This window comes from Choloepus didactylus, chromosome 9 (genome assembly GCF_015220235.1).
Source record: "Choloepus didactylus isolate mChoDid1 chromosome 9, mChoDid1.pri, whole genome shotgun sequence".
Taxonomy (NCBI): domain Eukaryota; kingdom Metazoa; phylum Chordata; class Mammalia; order Pilosa; family Megalonychidae; genus Choloepus; species Choloepus didactylus.
The window spans coordinates 19,436,130-19,458,783 of record NC_051315.1 but is presented as its reverse complement, the minus strand read 5'-3'; the positions used below and the strand labels follow the sequence as shown (position 1 = coordinate 19,458,783).

Below are 22,654 nucleotides of genomic sequence, written 5' to 3'. Positions count from 1 at the left end.
ATTAAGACAATTACTGCTAAGGTGAGATTTACTTCCTATTTTGCTCATTGTTTTTTGTAAGTCTTATACCTTTTTACAACCTCTTTACCTGCATTACTGCTTTCATTTTTGTTTATATGATCTTTTATAATGAGCCATTTTGAATCACTTAGCTTTTGCCTTTATATAGATTTTGTTTAGATATTTTCTTTATGGTTACAAGGGGGATTATATTTAGTGTACTAAATCTATCACAATTTATTTTGTGTTGATTCCAACTTGACTTCAATAGCCTACACATACAGAGTATTTATATACCTTAATCCCTCCCTTTTATGTTGTTCTTGTCACAGACTACATCTTTATGCATTGGATGTCTAGTAACAAAGATTTACACTTGCTTTATATACATTTGAATTTTAGGCCTTATAAGAAGTAAAAGACAGCATTACACTTTTGAGAAGCAAACGATTATAAAATTTAACAAGTTTGTGATCTTGAATCTGTTTGAAATATTCCAACTAAAAATAATTTAGCAAAACAGCTTATTTAAAAAACCACACACGCTAATCTTTACTAGAAACCAAAGCTTTTAACCAGCATTCTTTTAAAAAGCTTAATTATTTGAATTTGTAAAAAAATGAATGTTTCAGAAGTTATGGTGGTCAGACCATCCTGTGCTGAGCCCCCAGGTGCTGGGATCTTACAGAGGCATCTTACAAATGAAAAATTAAATGATACTAGTATTTATATTTACCTGTATTTTTACCTACACTGGAGATCTTTATTTACTGATCCATCTTTGAGAGGCTGTCTAGTGTCCTTTTCTTTCAACATAGAGGACTCCCTTTAGCATTTCCCATAGTTGGGTCTAGTAGTAATGAACTCCCTCAGGTTGCATTTGTCCAAAAATCCAGAAATGTCTTAATTTCTTCTTCATCTTTGAAGAACAACTTTGGTAGGTATATTATTCTTGGGTAAGAACTTTTTTTCTCTCAGCACTTTAAATATGTCCTCCCATTGTCTTCTGGCCTCCATGATTTCTATTAAGAAATTCAATGGTAATTTTATTAAAGATCTTTGGATATGGCTTCTCTCTTGCTGTTTTTAAGATTATTCCTTTGTCCTTGGCATTGTACAGTTTGCTTAGAGTGTGTCTTGGTGTAGATATTTTGGAGTTCATCCTACTTGGTGTTTGTTGAGTATCTTGGATTTGTATATTCATGCATTTCATCAGATTTGGGAAGTTTTCTGCCATTATTTCTTCAAATATTTTTCTGGTCCTTTATCTCTTTCTTTTCTTTCTGGGACTACTATGGTACATATATTGGTTTGTTTGTTGATGTCCCACAGGTGCCTCAGGCTCTGTTCATTTTTTGTTCATTCTTTTTTATCTCTTCTCCTAATCCTGGAGAATTTCAATTGTTTTGTCTTTGAGTTTGCTGATCCTTCCTTCCATCTCCTGCAAGCTGCTCTTGAACCCTTCTGTTTTATTTTCCTGGTTGCCAAAGCAAATACCATGCAGTAAAAGGTTGACTTAAACAAAAAGAATCTATTGGATCACAATTTTGAGGTTAGGGAAAGTCCAAAATCAAAGTTTCATCAAGACAGTTCTTTCTTCCAGGTGACTGTGGGGTTCTGGGGCTGGCCACTGGCAATTTTTGGTCCTTGGCTTTTCTGTCACATGGCAATGCACATGGAAGTCTCTCCTGGCTTCTCCTTTCTCTTCCAAGTTCTGTTGACTTTCAACTTCTGGCTGCTCTCTCTGGCTTTCTCTCTCTGTGACCTTCCATTTAAGGTCTTCAATAATTGTATTAAGACCCATCCTTATACAGTGGGGCCATACCTTAACTGGAGTACCTCATCAAAATTCCTACTTACAAGAGTTCATACACATGGGAATGGATTCAATTTAGAAACATGTTTTTCTGGGGTATATAGCTCCAAATCACCATATGCTCTCTTGAAATTTTCACTTTTGTTATTGTACTTTTGAGTTTCAGAATTTCAATTTGCTTCTTCTTTGGAATTTCTATCTCATCATTGAACTTCTCATTTTGTTCATATGTTGTTTTCCTGATTTCCTTTAGTTCTTTCCATATTTTCCTGTAGTTCATTGATCCTATTTGTTAGAGTTGTTCTAAGGTCTTTGATTAGTCATTACAATGACTGTGTTTCCTCTGGAATATTTTCCATTGAATTCTTTTTTTCCTGTGCCTGGGTCACACTTTCTTGCCTACTTGTATGCTTTGTAGTTTTTTGTTGAATACTGGACACTCTGAGTATTATATTGTTTTGATCACTCTGGAAATCTACTTCTCCCACTCTTCAGTCCATCAGACTAAGAACAAGAAGAAAAAAAAGAAAAATAAAAAAGGAAGGAAAGAGAGAAAGGGGAAAAAATGAAAAAATATTTCTAAGAAACAGACAAAACACCCTCCCCCCCCAGCATATGCACACACACACACACATACATACATAAACTAGGCTCTCTGCTCCTTCCTATTTGACAGACAACCACATCCCATGATGAAGTTTGGAGTAAGTGGTTTTGGACATTTTGGGTGCCTGGTCACCAGGGCTGCTTTTAATTCTGGTAAAATGGAGGTTGTTGCCATCAATGACCCCTTCACTGAGCTGTCCTGCATAGTTTACATGTTCCAGTATGATTCCACCCATGGTAAGCTCAAAGGCACCATCAAGGGAGAAAACAGGAATTTTGTCATCATTGGGAAGTCCATCTCTGTCTTCCAGGAGTAATATCCTGCCAATATCTAGTATGGTGATACTGATGCTGGCTCTTTACTGTCTTGGAGAATGCTGGGGCTCACCTGAAGGATGGAGCCAAAAGAGTCATCATCTCTGCCTCTTTTGCTGATGTCCCCAGGTTTGTCATGAGAAGTATGACAACTCCCTCATGATTGTCAGCAACACTTCCTGCACCACCAGCTGCCTGGCCCCACTGGCCAAGGCCATTCATGACAACTTTAGCATCATGGAGGGACTCATTACCACAGTATTTGCCATTGCTATAACCCAGAAGACTGTAGAATGCCTCTCTGGGAAAATGTGGCATGACAGCTATGGGGCTGCCCAGAACATCATCTCTGCATCAACTGGCACTGCCAGGGCAGTAGGCAAGGTCATCCTGGAGCTGAATGGGAGGTTCACTGGCATGGCCTTCCACTCCCCACCCCCTGTATGTCCAATGTAGATCTGATCAGCCACCTGGAGAAAGGAATCAAATACGATGACACCATGAAGGTTGTGAAGCAGGTGTCAGAGAGTCCCCTAAATTGCATTCTGGGCTACATGGAGGATCACATTGTCTCCTGCAACTTTTACAGTGACATCCTTTCTTCCATCTTTGATGCTGGGGCTGGCATTGCCCTCAACAACCACTTTGTCTAGCTGTTTTTTGGTATGACAATGAATCTGGCTACAGTAGCAGGGTCCTTATAGTCCACATGGCCTCTAAGGAGTTAGAGGCCCCGGAACCATCAGCCTCAGCAACAGCCTGAGAAGAAGGGAGAGGCACTCAGCTGCAGAGGATTGCTTGCCCCTACTCAATTCCTCAACACTGAGAATCACCCACTTTTTCCAAAGTTTCCATCCCAGACCCCCTGAAGAAGGGGAGGGTCTTAGAGACCCCTACCTTGTGGTTTATCATCAATAAAATACAATGTATCCACCCCCCAAGGAAAAAAAACAAGGAAAAAATATGAAGGGCACTGCCTTTCTCAGCATCTTATTGTATGCCCGGTAGGAAGCCAGAAGTTATAGATTTTGAGGCTGAAACCTAGGCCAGCAACGCTTGTCCCTCAGGGATTCACCAGACACAAAAATACAAAAAGAGAAAGAAAAAGCCTACCAACCAGAAAGAAAAAGAAAAAATATATGCACTGGTTCTTTATGTCCCAGTAGATGCTGGTGTGAGGGTAGAAGCTGCTGCTGCAGAAAGGGCTGAAACCAAGGCCAGTCAGAATCTGTCCTGTGCCCTCAGGGATCTGCCAGACTAAACAAGACAAGAGAAAGAAGAAACCCAACCAACGACAAAGGGCACTGGGACTTTAAGTCCTGGTAGATGCTGGTGTGAGGCCAGAAACTGCTGCCACTGAGAGGGTTGAAACCAAGTCCAGAGTTCATGCTGTGCCCTCAGGGCTCTGTCAGACAAGGCAACATAGAAGGAAGAAAAATGAGGAAGGTGCACTGGCTCTTTAGGTCTAGGTGGAGGCTGGCAGTGGGCTGGAAGCGCTGCTGCCCAGAGGGCTGAAACTGAGGCCAGCTTCCACACTGGCCCTTCAGGGATCTCCTGGACTGACTTCGACTCTCAACACCAAATTGAAGAGGAGGAGGCTTCTCTGCCAGCCCTGGCCCAATCTGACTGTTCATGGAATCCAGGCTGCTTTGTCTCAGCTGCAGCCATTTCAGCAACCGCTGCCCCTGGGCTGAGCAATGGGGGCTCGTCACTGGTTTATGTTTTCACATATAAAAGCTGAATTCTTGGCAGCCTCTCACTTCCTCTGCCTCTCCTGTAGGTGTTCTAAATGTCCATTCTGGTTCCAGGGCTAACACCTAGTTAATTCCTGTCTCTTTTTCGAGATCTTTAATTTTTCAAGTGGAGGGAAGGACTTGCAAAACTTCCTACTTCATTTTGTGCCTGTGCTCCCTCTCACCTCTTAATAGCAGATATAACCTTTATTTCTTGATATATCAATTTAAGATTTAATCTATTAACTAAAATTATGAAATATACAAAAAAGGTCATTTACTGCTTCTCTTTATTATCTAAATCTTTTGATGATTATTTATTTTAGTTTAATTGGTTAATTCCAAACTTAATTGATATTACTTAAAATGATATTCTTAAACTTTTCTATTTTGTTCCATTAGAATTAGGCAGAATTTTGACTCTAGATGTTAGACGAAGATTTGTTTGTCCCTATGCTTTCATTTGTATCTCTATAATTCTTGTTCTTTCAATCTTCTGTCAGCAGTATTTTTACTTTTATGTTGTCAATGTTGTTATTACTTGTAACCTATACTGTAACTATATATAAGTATTTTTGTTTGTCTGTTGATGGATTCTAAAAAGTGAAAGCCAATAAATAGCATATACATTGCCATAACTAAGTAAATGCTATTCTTTACAGTGCAAGGATTACTTTCCTTAAAATCCACTTCATATGTCTCTTTTCTTATATTCCTTCAATTGCACAAATTCACATCACATTTATTACCTTTTTTTTTTTCAAATTTGGGCAATGATTTTCTTAAATCTTTTTTTCCTTAGGGTTTATATTTTCTTTTTTCTTTTTGAGAGGATGTGTACCTTTTTCACTATGTCTCTAATATCACCTAATGCTTAAGTCATTTTGCCTAATCCATCAATCTTCTTGAAAACATCCTTTTTGAAGCCATTCAGTTCTTATTTGGTTCAATTGTTTCTAAGCCTGCAGCAGGACCATCATCCTAGGATTTTTTTTCGTTTGACTTTGGGATTAATTCCATTTATACTCCACCTTCCTCTTTTTGTTATAATACGTTAAGAGATGCATGAGAGAGAAACTTTCTGGGGCTGGCATATCGGGGTGAAGGCCAGGTTTTACTCTCAATCATGTACAATAACAAAGTCATTTGAGAGTATTGACCTGTGGATGTTAATGAGAATTATGATGCCAGTCTTAATCTTGTTCTTTGTAAGTACATTAAAAAAATTCTCTGTGGAAGCTTTTTAGGGTTTTTTCTATCTTTGTTGTTCTAAAATGTCACTACCATTATTTTGAATTTACTCTGCCAGGTACTCAGTAGCCTCTTTGAATCTGAAAATTCATGTCTCTTTTTATCTCTGAAATTTCCGTCTATCGTTTCTTGGTTAATTTCTTCCCCTCTCTTTTTTCATTCCTGTTTTGTTGTTACTGGAAGTCTTATCAGCTGTACATTGGACATCTTGGGTTAATCCTCCATGACCCTTATTTTGTTCTTTAAAGCTTTAGCTCTTAATTTTTTTATTCTATATCCTGAAAGGTTTCCTTGACTTTATCTTCTAGAACATCTATTTTTTCTTAATATCTCTGAGGGAAACTCTTTATAACAAGATTTTGTAATCATTTTTGACAGCAGTTTACAGTAATAAAAACTTTTTAACTTATGACCCGTTACCCTTCTACATATACAAATTTAATATATTTTTAAAATATCCTTACAAACTCTGTTCTACTCTGATATTTTTAATTCTGCACTTTACTTTCTTCTCTTCCATAAAAAGACAATTCTGTTTGCAATACAACAAATTGATTTCACAATTCACTAATGTGTTATAAACAGTAGTTCAAAAGCCATGGCTTAAAGTTTGTATAGAATGTTCTATTTTTTTTTCCTGAATGATTTGTTCTATATGAAGCCAGTTTCTTTTCTATTCTCCTTTTTTCATTTTCCATACTGATGATTTCCTACGTTTGTTTGGTTATCTTTGGATGCCCAGCTGCATTTAATAAGAGGAATTAGGTTGATTTTCCTAAGCGACTGCTGTGGGTTTCCTCTGCTATCCTGTATGGTTTTGGGTTATGTAGCTATATAAATAAAAAGCTACTTACAAGCTTCATTTTTTGTGGGAAAGCTTGTTGACTGGAAGTCTTTATTTCAAAGTGAACTTATTAAAACCTGGCCTTAACTCTAGGGCTTCTCAAACGCAGGAAAGGGAGGTTTTTCTTTAGCACCCTGAATTCACCTTAGCAGTCTAATTTTCCTTTGGACTGTTCATTCAGTTTCTTTAGAGAAGAGTTCTCTTGTAGCTATTAAGATGGTGGTAGCTGTTTCTCCCAGAGATATAATATCAGGTAGCTAGCATGTGCTCATAAAGATAGACATTGTTTGTGCATGTGTGTGTTTGTGTGTTTGTGTGTGTATGTGTGCCCCAGTGTATGTATATATGCATGGGAATGAGTCATGTACATTGCTGACTAATACAGTCACCAGTGGATAGAATTTCAGTTAATGTCTCCTCTTTTGGTCACTCTTTCCCACTCCCTCCCTTCTTTGTCTTTGCAGACACAGATTCTGGAATTTCCACAGGCTTCTATGGGGCAGATGAGCTCTTTGTCTTGATTATAGGCTTCTCCTGCTTATTCTGGGATTTTTAGTTACTTTACCCATCTCCAAATTTCCATCCTCTTTCTACCTTTTATAAATTTGTTTACATCTCTTGTTTTCTGAGTCCCCTACCCCCTCCCCTACCCCAACCAATTCACCTGTTTGGCTTAAGGTCTAATGTTCATTTGCTGGAGTCTGAGAGTAAGGAGAGATGAAAGCTTTTGTACTAATTTCCATTTTGAACCCCATATTATTTTTGAACTCTTTCTAATCACACTCACCCTTTCCTTCTTTCATGGCAACTTACATTTTAGATTCGGAAACAGAATTTTCTGTTCCTATTCATAGATTTGATCTCCTTAACTTTGTTTTAACCCCTGATAACTTATCTTTTTCACCTCACTAATTGCTATCTGATTATGTTACTCCTTACTAGAAATTTCCGTAGTGATCCTTGTGACTTACCTGATAAAGTCCAAAGCACACAGCTGACCCATGTCAATCCCCTCCATCTAGTCTCTTGTATTTCTCAACAATCATCTGCTCCCAAAGCAAATTAAATTGCTTATCTTCTCCGCAATTTGCCTCGCTATCCCATGACTCAGTGCCTTTGTGTGTTGCCTTGCTTGCCTGGGAAAGCCTTCCCAACCTCCTCACCAGCCTCCACTCCACTTCCCATCAGGTGACTGCCTCACCTCTCCCACTCATCCCTCAAGGCTGTAGCATGCCGGAGCCTGTTGCTTTTTTTGGAGTTACCCATGGCACCTTGTATTCTATAGCATTTGTCATGTTATTAAAAGTTATCTGTTTTCTTTCTGACTAATTCTGAGCACTTTGAGGGCAGGGGCTATGTCTTCTCTTTCTACTGCTATGCCTCGCTCAGGACTTGCCACACAGCATGTGCTTCATAAATGTTCATAGAATAAATTAACAGCTGCATTCAAATTTCCTTCCCAACTCCTTACACCCCAGCTTATTCTTAAGATATTTTACTCAGCAAAGAGGACATGCTTCAGCATTTTCTCAGCTCTGCTTCTGAGTTATCTGAAAATACCACTAGAAGCATAAATTCACCTTGCCATTGACCTTCCATCAGCCCATGGTGACATCTCTCAGTTACTGCTGTCAGTTCACTGGACTTAACCTTTATAGAAAAAAGCACAGAGCAACCCCCATCAATCCTTAACACTTTTATTTAATCTACCTACACTGATCACATTTGCTTATTAAAGTACAGAAAGAAAAATGAGCTTTTTATGGGTCTTAGAGTCATGGAAATATTGAGCCATATGTCATGGTACCTTAGAAATTAAACAGAACAATGATTTCATTCACAGACCAGGAGACTGTATGTGACCCAAGAGAAGGGAAATGACTTTCTCAAGGTCATGTAGTGGGTCAGTGGTAGTACCAGAATTAGTGCCTCGGTCTCCAGATTCATGATTTAGTGCTGTTTTAGTTTGTGCGAGTATTGACAGACAGGCGCACACACACACACACACAGAGGGTTTTTTGGTCATAGAATTCCTTTTGATGAAATGCAAAATTGAATGAGAGTTTAACTACTTAGTGCTAACATACCTGACGTTATAAAACTCTTTGAATCTTTTAGTGTCTTTAGGTCTTTAACAGGGATTTTCAGAGGGTGTCTATTGGCAGTGTGAATGGGAAAATTCTTCATTATGCAGGCTTGTCCTGACCACTGCAGGTCATTTAGCATTTGTCCCCCTTCCACTAAAATGTCAGTAATGCTCCCTAAATGTTGTTACAGTCTAAAAAATCCCTGCCTACATTCCCAAATGCCTCCAGGGAGGCATTACTGCCCAGTTGAAAACTGCATTCTGCTCCTTAGAGCAAAGAGGTAGAGAGGGGCTGGTTTGTACTGATGTGCCAGGGGAGAAAACTGTTGGAGAGGTGAGTTAACTTGCCTAAAAGCACAGAAGGGCTGTTGGTAGCACCAGGACCAGAACTGTATTCTTGTAACTGCTGGTCTTATGCTATTTCCATGAGACAATTTTTATTTCCAACCTAACCCAGACTATGGCCCACCCAGTGATGTCCACGCTTGACCAGGGATTGAGGATGTGATGGAGAGATGGAAGAAGAAGAGCTAGGAGCCCAGGTCTGGAGAGGAAGGACATGGGGATGGAGAGCACACAAGGCAGTGAAACCTCATCACCAGGAACTAGAAAACACTCTGCAGGAAACTTTCCTGCTACTCAAATTCCCCTCAAGTCTGAAAAGAACAGAATACACCAAATATAAGTAAGAGACATCTTTAAACATGCAAATTGGGTCAATCTCTTCAATACTAAGGGAAAGGAAAGGCAGCAATATATTCTCTGCAGTGAATTCATTGCTCTGTTAAAATGTTTTTAAAGATTAGTCCTTCTGGTTGGCTTGTTGGATTATAAATGCCTCCCAGTTCCTTAGGGGTGGAGAGTCATCACTATTTAAACAAAGAACCTTGTGGAGCTGGCATAATACCCTGGAAGTGTGGTAACTACCCAGAGAACCTGGAAACTACAGAAAAGGCCTGGGTTTTGTTCTGGGGTGTCAGACAATAGAGTTTTTTGGGCTTGTTTGATTTACTGGAGGGGAGAGGGAAGCACAGGCTTGCTGCTACAGGGAAGTATGACTTTGGAAGGGTGTGGGATGGTGGGTAAGGGGAAGCTCAGGGACCCCATATGGGGACATGAGTGGGAGGACACTATTTGGATGTCTCTACCTCCTTTTAATACTTTCCTTTGCTTGAGGTATTCCACATCCCTGCAACTCTTTCTTCCTGACTGTGCCTTTCCTTGGCTTATCTTCATAGGCAAACCATTTAATTCCTCCAAGATTCATCTATTAGGGGCATACAAGGGGGTGGGTTAAAGTAGTAACCCTAAAGGTCTATGAGAATGAAATGAAATAAATAATTTGAAGTGCCTGGCTCTGTTATCTCTGGACCAAGGAGACACATTGCTTGGGTTTGAATCCAAGCTCTGCTCTGCCACTTGTTAGTTCTCTGAGCCTGGGGCAAGTTATTTACCTTTTTGAGTTCCAGTTTCCTCATCTGTAAAATGTAAATAATAATAGTATCACATCATAGGGATGAAAAGAGGTTGAAATGAGTTAATATTTATAAGGTCTTAACAATTATATTAGTATTTCTTAAAATACATACAATGAAGTAAATTAAAGAAGTCTTCTGTCCACCTCCTTTACTTCATCCTTCTCCTTGTTGTTGCAATTCCTTTATGCTAAAAATTCCATTTTAGATTCTGTTTGGATCCTAATTATGGCTAAATATAGGGGAGTAACAAAAGGAAGAAACAAAAGAAAGGAAAAAGGATGGAACTGGAAGGGAAGAGTGGTCAACTGTGGCTTTAAACATACCATAGACCTTGAGTCATTCAAAATGTTGGAGATATGCTCAAATACATGAGTCTTTTATATATGGACCTTTAGGTCAAAATGAAAGAGCAGGACAGAGGATTTATGGCTACCAAGTCTGGGGACAGAATGGTAACTGGAAAGCATTAGATTAAGGGGACCACCTGGCTGTTTTCTAAAGGAATTTGGAAAACATAGCCCTGCCTATTTGCAAGGAATCCTTTACCCAAAGGTGCAGGACCTAGTTCAGAGGAATCCAGTAAACATGTTGCTGATTTTTTTTTTGGCTCACTATTCTTAGAGTTTCATGCAAGGGGGAGACACCTATCCTGCTGGGGTTGGGGAGAGATTACAAGCTAGTTGGAAAGGAGCCAGAGGGACATGGCCTTCAGACTCTCCATAAGTTGCTAATAATTGCTCTCATGTACAGGGAGGGAAGGGAATGGACACTTATTGGGGGGTCAATTAGGTGCCAGTCATTTTACTTACATCATCTTATTCGATCCTTAAACCAACCTTGTGTAGTGGCTGTGGTTATGTTTATAGTAACATGAAACTCAGGTTCAAAGGTATTGAGCACCTTGCCTAAAGTCTCATAGATATGGTATTAGAAAGAATTCTAGCTAACTCCTAAGACCAATTCCTTTTTTAAAAATAAACTTTAAAATTTTTGAATGGTTTTAGATTTACAGAGAAATCTAAATTCCATATATACATACCCAGTTTTCCCTACATTTATACTTTTATAAGTGTGGCACATGTGTTAGAATTAAATAACCAATATTGATACCTTATTATTAATTGAAGTCCATGTTTTATGTAGAGTTCCTTAGTTTTTACCTTATGCTCTTTTTCTGTTCCAGAATCCCATCCAGGGCACTGTAAATGTAATTTTAGTTGTCATGTTTCCTTACACTCCCCTTGGCTGTGACAGTTTTTCAGACTTTCCTTGTTTTTGATGACCTTGACAGTTCTCAGGAGTACTGGTCAGATATTTTGTAGATTGCCCCTCAATTAGTACTTTTCTGATGTTTTTCTCATTAGACTAGGGTCATGGGGTTTTGAGAAGACCACAGAGGTCAAGTGCCATGTTCATCACATCATATCAAGCATACATACTGTCAACATGACTTACTTTTGATTTTAACCTTGAACACCTTGTTAGGTTTCTCCACTGTAAAGCTCTTCCTTTCTCTGCTTTTCCTACTGTACTCTTTGAAAGTGATGTGCAGTCCACACTCTGAATGGAGTGTTATGCTCTACCTTCTTGAGAAAGAAGTGTCTACAAAATTTGGCACTACAAAATGCTCCAGGCTAATCTTTTATATTTCCTGCTTCAGTCCTAGAATCAGCCATTTCTCTAAGGAGACTTTGATTTTTCTAAATTGGAGAATGGTGTTAGAAACCTCAATCTGGATGCTGGGTGTGCTCAATGCTGTTGGGGTGTATTTGGTTCTACGTCTTCCTGGCTGATGGAACAAAAAATATGAATGTATACTAACCTGTGTAAATTCACATATCTATAAATATTTCTGCATGCAAACATTTGTATCTATATTAAGCTAAACATGAGTTCATACTGTCTCTAAATCTGTTAATATGTGGGTCATTCTTGCCTTCTGTCCTTGCTTGTCTGTAACCTCCCACTCCAACAGTGAGAAACTTGGCTCCCACCATCTGCCGTCCATTTACTTAATTGTTCAATTCCAGGATGAATGTATAGTGGTTTCTGATTTTTAACCCATACTCCCTTGGGAAATAACTTTTAAAACTAGAATACAGTGATTGTGTACAATTCCTTTGGCCTTTAGTCTTATAGACTGCTTATTTTCAAAATTATGTGGTTCAGCACCTTTTTGTTCTGCCCCTTCAGTGAGGTCATTTCATGCATTTGTAATATGAATTTTTTTGTCGTATTCTGCATTCTGTCCTGGGATTCCCCAACATCCTAAAGGATTATTTCTTAAAATTTGCCTACATTAAGCTCACTCTTTATGCTGTCAAGTTCTTTGGGTTTTGACAAATGCATAGCGTTAGATATCCACTATTACAGTATCTTACAGAATAGTTTCACCACCCAAAAAACACCCCTGTGCTTCATCTATTCAACCCTATTTCCCTCTGTACTCCTGAAAGAAACTTACCTGTTTACTGTCTCTATAGTTTTGCCTTTCCCAGAATGTTATATAAATGGAATCACAAAGTATGTAGAATTTTCAGGCTGGCTTCTTTCACTTAAATGCAATATGCACTTAAGATTTGTCCATGTTTTTCTGTGACTTGATGACTCATTCCTTTACTGCTGGATAGCATTCCATTGTATGGATGTACTACAGTTTGTTTATCCATTCATCTGTTTAAGGACTTCTTGTCTGATTTGGTTCACGTGTTGTGTAAACACAGGAGTGTGGCTGCTGGCTTCTGTAGTAAGACTACACTTAACTTCATAGGAAATTGCCTAATAATCTTCCAAATTGGCTGTAGCATTTTGCTCTGCATACTTGCCAGGAATTGGTAGTCAGTGTTTTAGATTTTAGCCCTTCCAGTAAGTGTGTGGTGATATAACACTGAAGTTTAATTTTTCACTTTACTAATGACAAATGATGTTGAGCACCATTTTATATGCAGTTCCAAGCTGTTTAAGACTATACTTTCTTACTGACAGTTGGGACACCGTGGATGGCTGGTGTGCCGGTTTGTATATATTATGTCCCCCAGAAAAAGCCATATTCTTTAATGCAACCTTGTGTGGGCAGAAAACATATTAGTGTTGATTAGGTTGGAAAGTTTTGATTGGATGTTTCCATGGAGATGTGACTCAATCAGCTGTGGGTGAGAACTTTCATTGGATTATTTCCATGGAAGTGTTGCCCCACCCAGGGTGGGTCTTTATTGGATCACTGGAGTACTTTAAAAAGAGCTACACAGGCCAAGCACAGGGGCTAAGAGACGAATTGGAACACAACCTGGGATCAGCAGACACCAGCCATGTGCCTTCCCAGCTAACAGACATTTTCCGGATGCCATTGGCCTTTCTTCGGTGAAGGTATTCTTGTTGACTCCATAGCTTGGACACTTTTATGGCCTTAAGACTGTAACTTTGTAACCAAATAACCCCCCTTTTTAAAAAGCCAATCCATTTCTGGTATTTTGCATAACAGGTAGCATTAGCTAACCAGAGCAGTTGGTATCTGGTTGTTCGAATAAATCTCTGATGTTTGGAGCAATTGACCAGGGTATGTCTCAGAAGGTGGTAACTTGAGGGTATCCAGGCAAGTGAACAGTGGCAGGGGTTGAGTTAAGTGTGAGGAATCAGGTAACTGGCAGGCATCCCTTCAGGGCTCTGTTCTATCTCTTCTTTCTGCACCGATACACTTACCACCATCTCCTCCTCCTCTTCCTTGTGCTTCTTAACAGGTTTACTGAGGTATAGTTGCTATTCAATAAGCTGCATAAATGTGAAGTGTGCAGTTTGGTTTGTTTTGAGATATATATACATCTTTGAAACCATCACCATGATTAAGATAGTGAACATATCCGTCACTTCCAGAAATTTCCTCGAGCCCCTTTATAACTTCTCCCTCCTTCCCATTCCTTGCTGTTCCCCTCAGGCAATTTATCCTCTCATAGAGGATGCCAGTAAAGATGCTTAAGACCTACCTTGAATGGGAAGGGTCACATCTCCATGGAAACAATCTAATCAAGAGGTACCACCCACAATAATTCCACACCCACAAGATTGGATTAAAAGAGCATGGCTTTCCTGGGGTACATACAGTTTCAAACCGGCATTGAGGGAAGAAATTTTGTCTTTTTTTTCCCTGCTATATGTCCAGCATTTGGAACTATGGCTGGCCATAGTGAATGCTCAAAACATAAAACTTTGCAACTCATTCCTTAGTACAGTGCCTGGTGGATAGGAGTGTATACAGAAAGGGGTTAACATAGCAAATCTGAAGCCACTATCCTTAGAATGGCCTGCTTCCAAGAATGGCCAGCCTTTGCTGGCTTCTGGGTTCTTAGATTTCAGGAGGGTTCTCACCTTTTCCCAAACTGGTAAGAGTGGCTCACTGTGCCTGAACTGTGTGTGCAAATCATATGGTTTGTGCTGACACCTGCTTTCCTTCTGGGAGTCTGGAATTTCGGTATGTGCTAGGCAGAGGGTGCCTACCTGCCTAGCCCCCAGCACAAGCCCTTGGTGCTGAGTCTCTGAGGAGCTTCCCTGGTAGACAACATTTCATCTGTGTTGTCTAACTTGATGCTGGAGGAATTAAACACATTTTGTATGATTCCCTGGGGTGAGGACTCTAGGAAGCTTATACCTGGCTTCCTCTGGACTTCACCCCTTGTACCTTTCCCCTCTACTGATTTTGCTTTGTATCTTTTCACTTTAATAAATCATAGTCATGGAGTACAACCATATGCTGTGTCCTGTGAGTCCTCCTGGTGAATTGCCAAGCCTGGGGGTGGTTGTGAGGACCCAAACACAGAAAAGGAAAGAAAAATTAGTGAAAATTAAACACACTGTCAGCACCAAGGATATTTCTAGCAGGAGAGACAGGGACCTAGTCACAAAGACTGGGATTCAGGAGTAGTTCTGTAGTCACGGGGAGGTCTCAGGCTGCAGTCGAGATGATAGTAGGACACTTGATGTGGAACTGAGGCAAGGAAGGTGGACTTTCTGGAGAAGTAATCCATTGAGCTGCATTGCCTGGTTCCAGATCCTATCTCCTTCAGTAATCATTGTATTATTTTAGGGAAGTGGTTTTACCCTCTCTTTGCCTATTTCCTCATATAAAATTGGAATAATAGCAGAGTCTAACTGCATAGTATTGTTAAGAGGGTTAAGAATTAGTTCTTGTTAAATCGAGCTTTCTGTGCCAGCTATTATTTTCAGCACCACTATGTGCTAGCCCTGTGCAAAGCACTCACCAGGTTAGTGGACAAGGTTAGTTTTGCCAAGAGACTAAGGATTAAGCTGTGGATTCTGTGTCTTTGTGCACCCTTCTGTAGGAGTCACATTTGCACTGGATCCTGGAGGGCTGGCTTTCATTTGGGGATTAAGAGCACTAGCTGAGATGCCTGGCCACAGGAGGAAGGAGCAGAGTTTATGGCAGCCACTTGCTCTTTGGTGAGCAATCTAGATTACTACAAGTCTGGTTTTTTAGGTAACCATTCTAGAAATCATATAGTGGTTCATACTCCTCTTCTAGCTCCCAACATCAGTTGCCTCTTCCCTCCTTATCCTTATTCTAAGTTCCATGAATGTCTCCTCCCTTATATTTAAATGAAAGTGCCCACATATTACCTCTTCATATAGGCTGATCTGAATCTTCAAACATTGCAGGAACAGTTAGGGATGCAGGATCCTACATGTGATGTAGCTGAATCCTGTGAGTGGGCAACTTCCTAATTAGATGGCTTGGGGGGCCAAGGCATCTTGGACAACCAAAAGCCATTTTCTATGGACTCGGCAATGCATAGTTTTCCTAATTCCTCTTTTCCTTCCCTGACACCTGAGATAGACTTATATTGAGATGGCAGAGTGATCAAAGAATCCTGGCTCACTCAGTGGCTCCTTGGAGGACAGATGTCCTGGAAAGCTTCTCAGTCATGATACATAGTTTTGTATGAGTAAAAACTCAAGTTTTGGTGTGATGTTGGGGCTGTTTGTTACTCCAGCATAACCTATCCTTGCCTAATATACCTATTCTGCTCTGTCTGTCCTGTGCCCTGTCCCTCTTATCCCCAGTTAACACTCCTGAATGTGTTAGTTATCCTACTATAATACAATTGTCAAATTTTAGCAATTTTTAAGCAAGCTTCCCAGGAACACTTTTGTCATAATAACTCAAGGAAGGAATTTTGTTATGGAGGAGGGTGAGGAGGGCACCTTTTATTTAATTAGTATTAAAAACTTTTTAAACTCACAAATTATATTCCTTTGGTCCTGTGAAGGATTGAGTACTTAATTAACCCACAAAGCGGTTGTATTCTTTCAAATCAGGCAAAATTCCCAGGAATGTCATTCTGCTACAGAAGATAGCTCTCTTTCAGCCATTTGTCTGCATTGCTGATACATCCGTCATCTGATTCACATTATCTGTCCATCATACATCCAAAATGAGGAAAGCACTATCAAAAATTTGGTTCCCCCTGTTTTAACATCTTCTTTCTTATCCCATTTTTCAGGGAAATCCTTTTCAAATGCTAACAACCATAGATTAGCTTTAATAGCCTCTTTCATTAATTGTCTGACCAGAGTAAAAAATATGTCTTGGGAGACAGATTTTACTTCCACGCACCTCTGATAATGTCAAGGCATTGTGCAGCATCTCTAGGATTGTGGCCGGCCCCAGAATACAGATTGCTTTTTCTGAGGTATTTGACTCTGTACTTAGAGTACCTTTTATCTTGGCATGTCAGTTTTGACATTTTAGTTAGTAGGCATTGCATTCTTTTTTTATAAGGCAGGGAATTATTGATGGCATGGAAGGGGAGACATAGAAATATCACTCACTGCCATTTATGTCTATTCTGTCAAAAAGATGGGCAACAATCTGTCGTGGAAGGTTTGAGTGCCCTCCTGCTATGGGTGAAAGCAGAGATGGCAAAACCAGTACTAAACCAGATGACCCCTTTAGGCCCTGTTCACTTTTAGGAGCTATAAAGTATTGCATTTCGAGAGCTAGTAGTACCAATGTCAGATAATCTTTATATGTGAGGAAACCAAGGCACATTAGGATGAAGTGAGCTCTTCAAACACACAGCTGTTCTAGGAAGTGGGTCCAGAATCCCTGTTTCCACTCAACTTTGAGTCACCGTCATTGCCTAACCATGCACCAGTCTGGGACTACCATGGGAAACAAGAGAAATACCATCCTTGACCACATGTTTAGCTTTTCATTAGCTTCTCCTTATAATCATAACAAATTGTTTGAATTTGGAAGTGATTTCATTTCTAGATCATTCTTAACTCTGAGATGCAAGATTGGCCTGTCTCTTGCACCTTGATATTCTTCCCTGAAAAACCCCTTCCTTAGATGAAGCATTGTCTCTTCTGCCTGGGAAGGACAGTGTATAATATCCCTAACCCCTGGTCTGTTAGTTTATCATGTAATTTTTATAGACGAGAAAACTGAGGCTCAGAGAGCTTAAAATTAAATGCCCATGTACAGAACTGTAAGTATGTGCTCAGAGAGCTTAAATTAAATGCCCCATGTCACAGAACTATAAGTATGTGAATTGGAATTCCAGTGCCATCTGGCTGATTCCAACCGACTTCACTGCCTGTTTTCTAAACTTCTTTAATATTTTAACACTGCATGATCTTGGGGAATACTTTCTAGGAAATCATTATACACACACATGCATGCACACACATACACACATATATAACACACAATTATTTTCCCCTTAAATTCTTTTTTTTTCTCGTACACTTTCATTTGTTTTGATTAACTTTGGGAAATAGATCCAATTAAACATTAGGGGTGTTTACCTCCTGTCATGTAAGGAAGGGATAGCTTCAAGGTAGAAGAGCTGTGAGTGTTGGAAGTCTAGGATTCTAAATCTGTGAGTAACAGGGTGTCCAAGGGGATAAGACTGTTTGAGTACTCCCCTCAGTGACTGAATTATGAGTGGCATAATGAGATTCGTTGCTATGACATCAAATAATTCCAAATTCAGTGCAATGGAATCCCCATTTGTGTTCTTAAAAAATTAAAGCAGTTTATGGATATTAAATGTTTAAGTGGCTCCAGCAGCTAGAAAGAAAAATAGCCTTATGAATAAAACAGGCTGATGCTTGATTGCCTGCATGTAAAATGTTTGAAAAATGTGTTTGCAGAGTTTTATGGTGTGCGGTGATAGGAGGAAATAGAGGAATCAATATATAAATGATTGTAGTCAAACTACAGAATGTAAAAATCGTGGGAGAGAAATTAAATTTATTTAGCATATTTTGTTGAGCATTTATTATGAACTCAGCAAGGAGCATGGTTTCTTGGAGCATGCAGAAGCAGCTTAGCATGCAGTGTCTACTTATTTTCCTTCATTCATGCATTAGATAACACCAACATACTTGGCTTTGCACCACCAATAAACTCCAAGCTTCCAATGTCTTAACACAGCTGAGTTTTTTTTTTTAAACAGGCTTTCGGGGAATAATTTATATATAATAAAATTTACCCTTTTTAAGTGTATAGTTCAATGAGTTTTGGCAAACATTTGCAGTTATGCAACTACCATCTCAGTCAAGATATCAAACATTTCCATCACTCCAAAAAAGTTCCCAAGTAACTCTTTAGAATTAAACAACTCCTTCCATCCCCAGCAACTAGCAACTACTGATCTGATTTCTGCTCTGATGTTTTTGCCTTCTCTCGAATATTATATTAATAGACTCATACAGTATATAGGTTTTAGTGTCTACCTTCTTTTACTTAGCATAATGCTTTTTAGTACTTATCCATGTTGTCACATATGCCACTAGTACATTTCTTTTGATTGCTGTGTAGTATTCCATTGTATGGATGTGCCACAATATGTTTATCCATTTACTAGTTAATGGACATTTGGATTGTGCCAGTTTTTAGCTATTATGAATCAAATGTCTATAACTACACATGCAGAGATCTTTGTGTGGATAATAAGTTTTTTCTCACTTATGTAAGTGTTCAGTTTTGATTTTCCCAATGGACAAGCAGTTTTTTCCCACATGGTAATTTGGAGGATCTAGGCCTCTTTCATCTTGTGGCTCCTTAATCACTCAGGGCCTTGGTCTTTGTTTCCACCTGTTTTAAGGGAACACCAAGTGGAGAAGGTATACCTTGTTCAAATAATGGAGTCCTGAGTGGTTACATCACTTCTGCTTATAGTCTGTTGGTAAGAACTTAACACATGGTCACCCTGGATGCAAAGAGCCTGGGAAATCTAATCCCAGCAGCAAACTCTACACTATGGAAGGGTCATGTGAATTTTGGTAGACAAATATCTGTTTATGACACACTTTATTTGTTCAGTAAATATTTATTGAGAAGCCTACCAAATATCAAGTGCTGTGCTAGGTGCTAGGGATAGAGCAATGACAAAAACAAAAATAAAAACAAAACAAAACAAAACAGAAGAAGCCCCAGTCCCTGCCCTTAACACCTTGAGTTACAATGTGCTTGTAAATCCAGGAAAAATTCAACAGAAACAAAACTACTATTTGAGAAAAAATGGGATATAAAATAGGCATGAAAGAGAGGTGAAAGAAAAATCATGGTAAGTGCGTCAAGGAAATCTCCCTGGGGGAGGTACTATTCATCTGGGCTCTTAAGGATATTAGAAATGTGACTAGGAGGGGGGTGGACATTTCTCAAAGAGAAAAATAGTTGAAAGATGGAATAGAAAGAAACAATAAGCAAACCTTGCATGAGGGTAAGGGAAGAAATTGACCCTTGCCTTCCCCTGCTTGATAAGATGACCACTTGCTAACCTTCAGTTCACAGTACAAACCTCATTCAGTTTGCTCCTTAAAGATGTTCTATTTCATTTCACTGTTTTAATAGCTGCTGCTTTGTTTTATGATAGTAATTGAATGTTTAAAAACGTGGAATCAACATACCCCATGGTGGGAGAGTTTTCATAAATTGAATAAGCAGTGGTCATTGCCTGCTGGGTGTTTTTATAAATAATAATAGAATTTAATAAATTAAGATAGTTAGAAGGGAGTGGCTTTTCTTCCTTTTACAGAATGGTTGGAGAGAGACCACCACACTCATTGCAGATGAAACCAGGGACTATTAAATCTAAAGATCTATTGGTACAATTGGGACAATATGTCATTATATAATGCAGATTTGGTGGAGGAAACAGAAACCACTGATAGGTACCTTCAGGTAGAAAGAAGATTTAATACAGGAGTTTAGGCCCTTACAAAATTATTCAAATAACTATAGAAGTGGCAATATGGGGGCCATCGCTGTAGCTGTGACCTGGAAGTCAGGAGACTGATGCTTCTCTTGCAGACAGACCTGCCACCCTCATGACACAAACAGGTGGCAGAAAGGGGAACATGGAGGTCAGCCTCTGAACAATGCCTCCATTGACCTTCCAAACGTGGCTTAACCTCTCATTGCAGAATCGAAATTGCATCCACATTCCTAGATCATAGGGAGTCTGGGGAATGTAGATTTTAGTCTTCTTGTCCTTTAGATTTAGTGTGGAACATAGAAGGGAGTGGGTATAGTTGCTAAGTACCAATCAACAATATTTAGGCCAATTATATTTAATTTTCTGGTTCCCTCACTTCTCTGCCTTCCCTTCTGAAAGTTAAAGGGAAAGAATTTCAAGAAAAAATCATTGAAAAAGACACTTTGAAGATATTATTACGTTTGAAATTAAAAAATATGGTAGTTCTTTTGAAAAGTGATGCAGAAATTTTGAAAAAGCCATTGGCAAAATTGGAGCAGTTAAGGCTCAAAACAGAAACCATAATGTTGTTGTACATAACTGCGACAAACCAGTGTGTAGGTATTATGAGTTGAATTGTATCTCCTAAAAAGACACATTCAAATCCCAACCCATGGCCCTGTGAATGTGATCCTCTTTGGAAATGGGGTCTTGAAGATGTGATTAGTTAAAGTTGAGGCCACACTGGGATATGGTGGTTCCTCATCCACTATGATGGTGTCCTTATACGAAGAGGAAAACTTGGACAAAGACTAGACAGGCAAGAGAGAAGGCCAAGTGAAGATGGAGAAGGCAGAGATTGGAGTGATGCAGCTGCACAATGCCAAGGACTGCCAGGAAACACAAGAAGGTAGAAGAGGCGAGGAAGGAGTCTCCTCTACAGGTTTCAGATGGAACTGCTGTCACCGTGATTCCAGACTTCTAGTCTCCAGAGTTGTGAGACAGTAAAGCACTGTTGTTTTAAGCCATCCAGTTTGTGGTGCTTTGGGTTATCAGCAAAAAGACAACAGGTATAAATTGTTAAACAGATAAAAATTAATGTAACCAAAAACAATTAGTCCATTCCTTTTTTCCTTTTTATTATAACATTTATTTTATTTTTTAACTGACATAATTAAGTATTGGAGATTCAAAAAAGAAAAATTTCCACTGGGGGAAAAATATGGTAGTTCTTATATTCACATCTGATTATATTCTTGTTAAAGCTAGAAGTCAAGGTGATAACCATTCAGAATTTCCCATGGGAATAACATTATATAATGTTTATATTCTGGCTCCTGGTCATACTAGATCTTTCATGCATGGTCACAGTCATTGCCCCTCATTTATCTTTGTTGCATCTTCCCCCAACAATTCTAAATCCACAATGAATGAGATACAGATATTTTACTGAAGATTCAAATGTGAGGTAGGGAAGAAGATTCCTATCATGTCCTATTTAATAAAATTCCCCATTAGATCACTCTGTCTTCCCACCAAAGTTCCCTTTCCCAGCTTACTATTAACAGGGCTCTAAAAATTCCCCTCTCTTGTGTGAAGAAACAGCTACCTCCCTCAGCTTACCTGTACCACTCAGCAAAACCCAAACTGGCTAGTTAGCAAAACTGTCACTATCAATTGTTCCTCCAACATGGCCCTTTGCCAGGAAGATGAGCAGGTAATGGAGTATGGTTTCTTTTTACCTTGTACCTTAAGTGGCTTTCCAAAGTATTCATCCAACAAAAATATTATCCACTTATAGGGAAAGATTCTGTGCTATGGAAAAATATTTTATCTCTTTCCATGACAGTTACTATAAAGGATTTGTTTCTAGAACAAGGGTCTCATGGTCAATGTTTTTAAGAAATGGCCACAAACTTTAATTAATAGTAGACTAGAAATAATAATTGCACAGCATAAAGCTTTTTAAAGTGTGCATTAATTAAACAGGACAATACAATAGTAATAAAATACAATTCAGCTTAGATACAGATACATTTGTATTTACTGCTTTTCAGGTTTAAAGCACTTTGATGCCTCTGATCCCATTGAACTTTACATTTTTCCTTTTTTGTATATCATATCTGATAGGTTCAATTCTTTCCAATTTCATAAAATTATCCATTTTGGGGACCTATTTTTGTGCCAATTACTTAAGATAGATTATTTCTAATCCTTAAAACTTTGCAAGATAGATAATACAGTATAATGCATATACATGCAGAATATAACTTAATATGCCCAAGACCAGAAATTAGTAAATGCCTGG

General features: G+C 39.0%; 1 pseudogene; it reads left to right on the top strand.

The window, feature by feature from the left end:
* The first annotated feature begins 2,508 nt into the window (after window positions 1-2,508).
* LOC119543681 lies at window positions 2,509-3,500 on the top strand (annotated as a pseudogene).
* The last annotated feature ends 19,154 nt before the right edge of the window (window positions 3,501-22,654 follow it).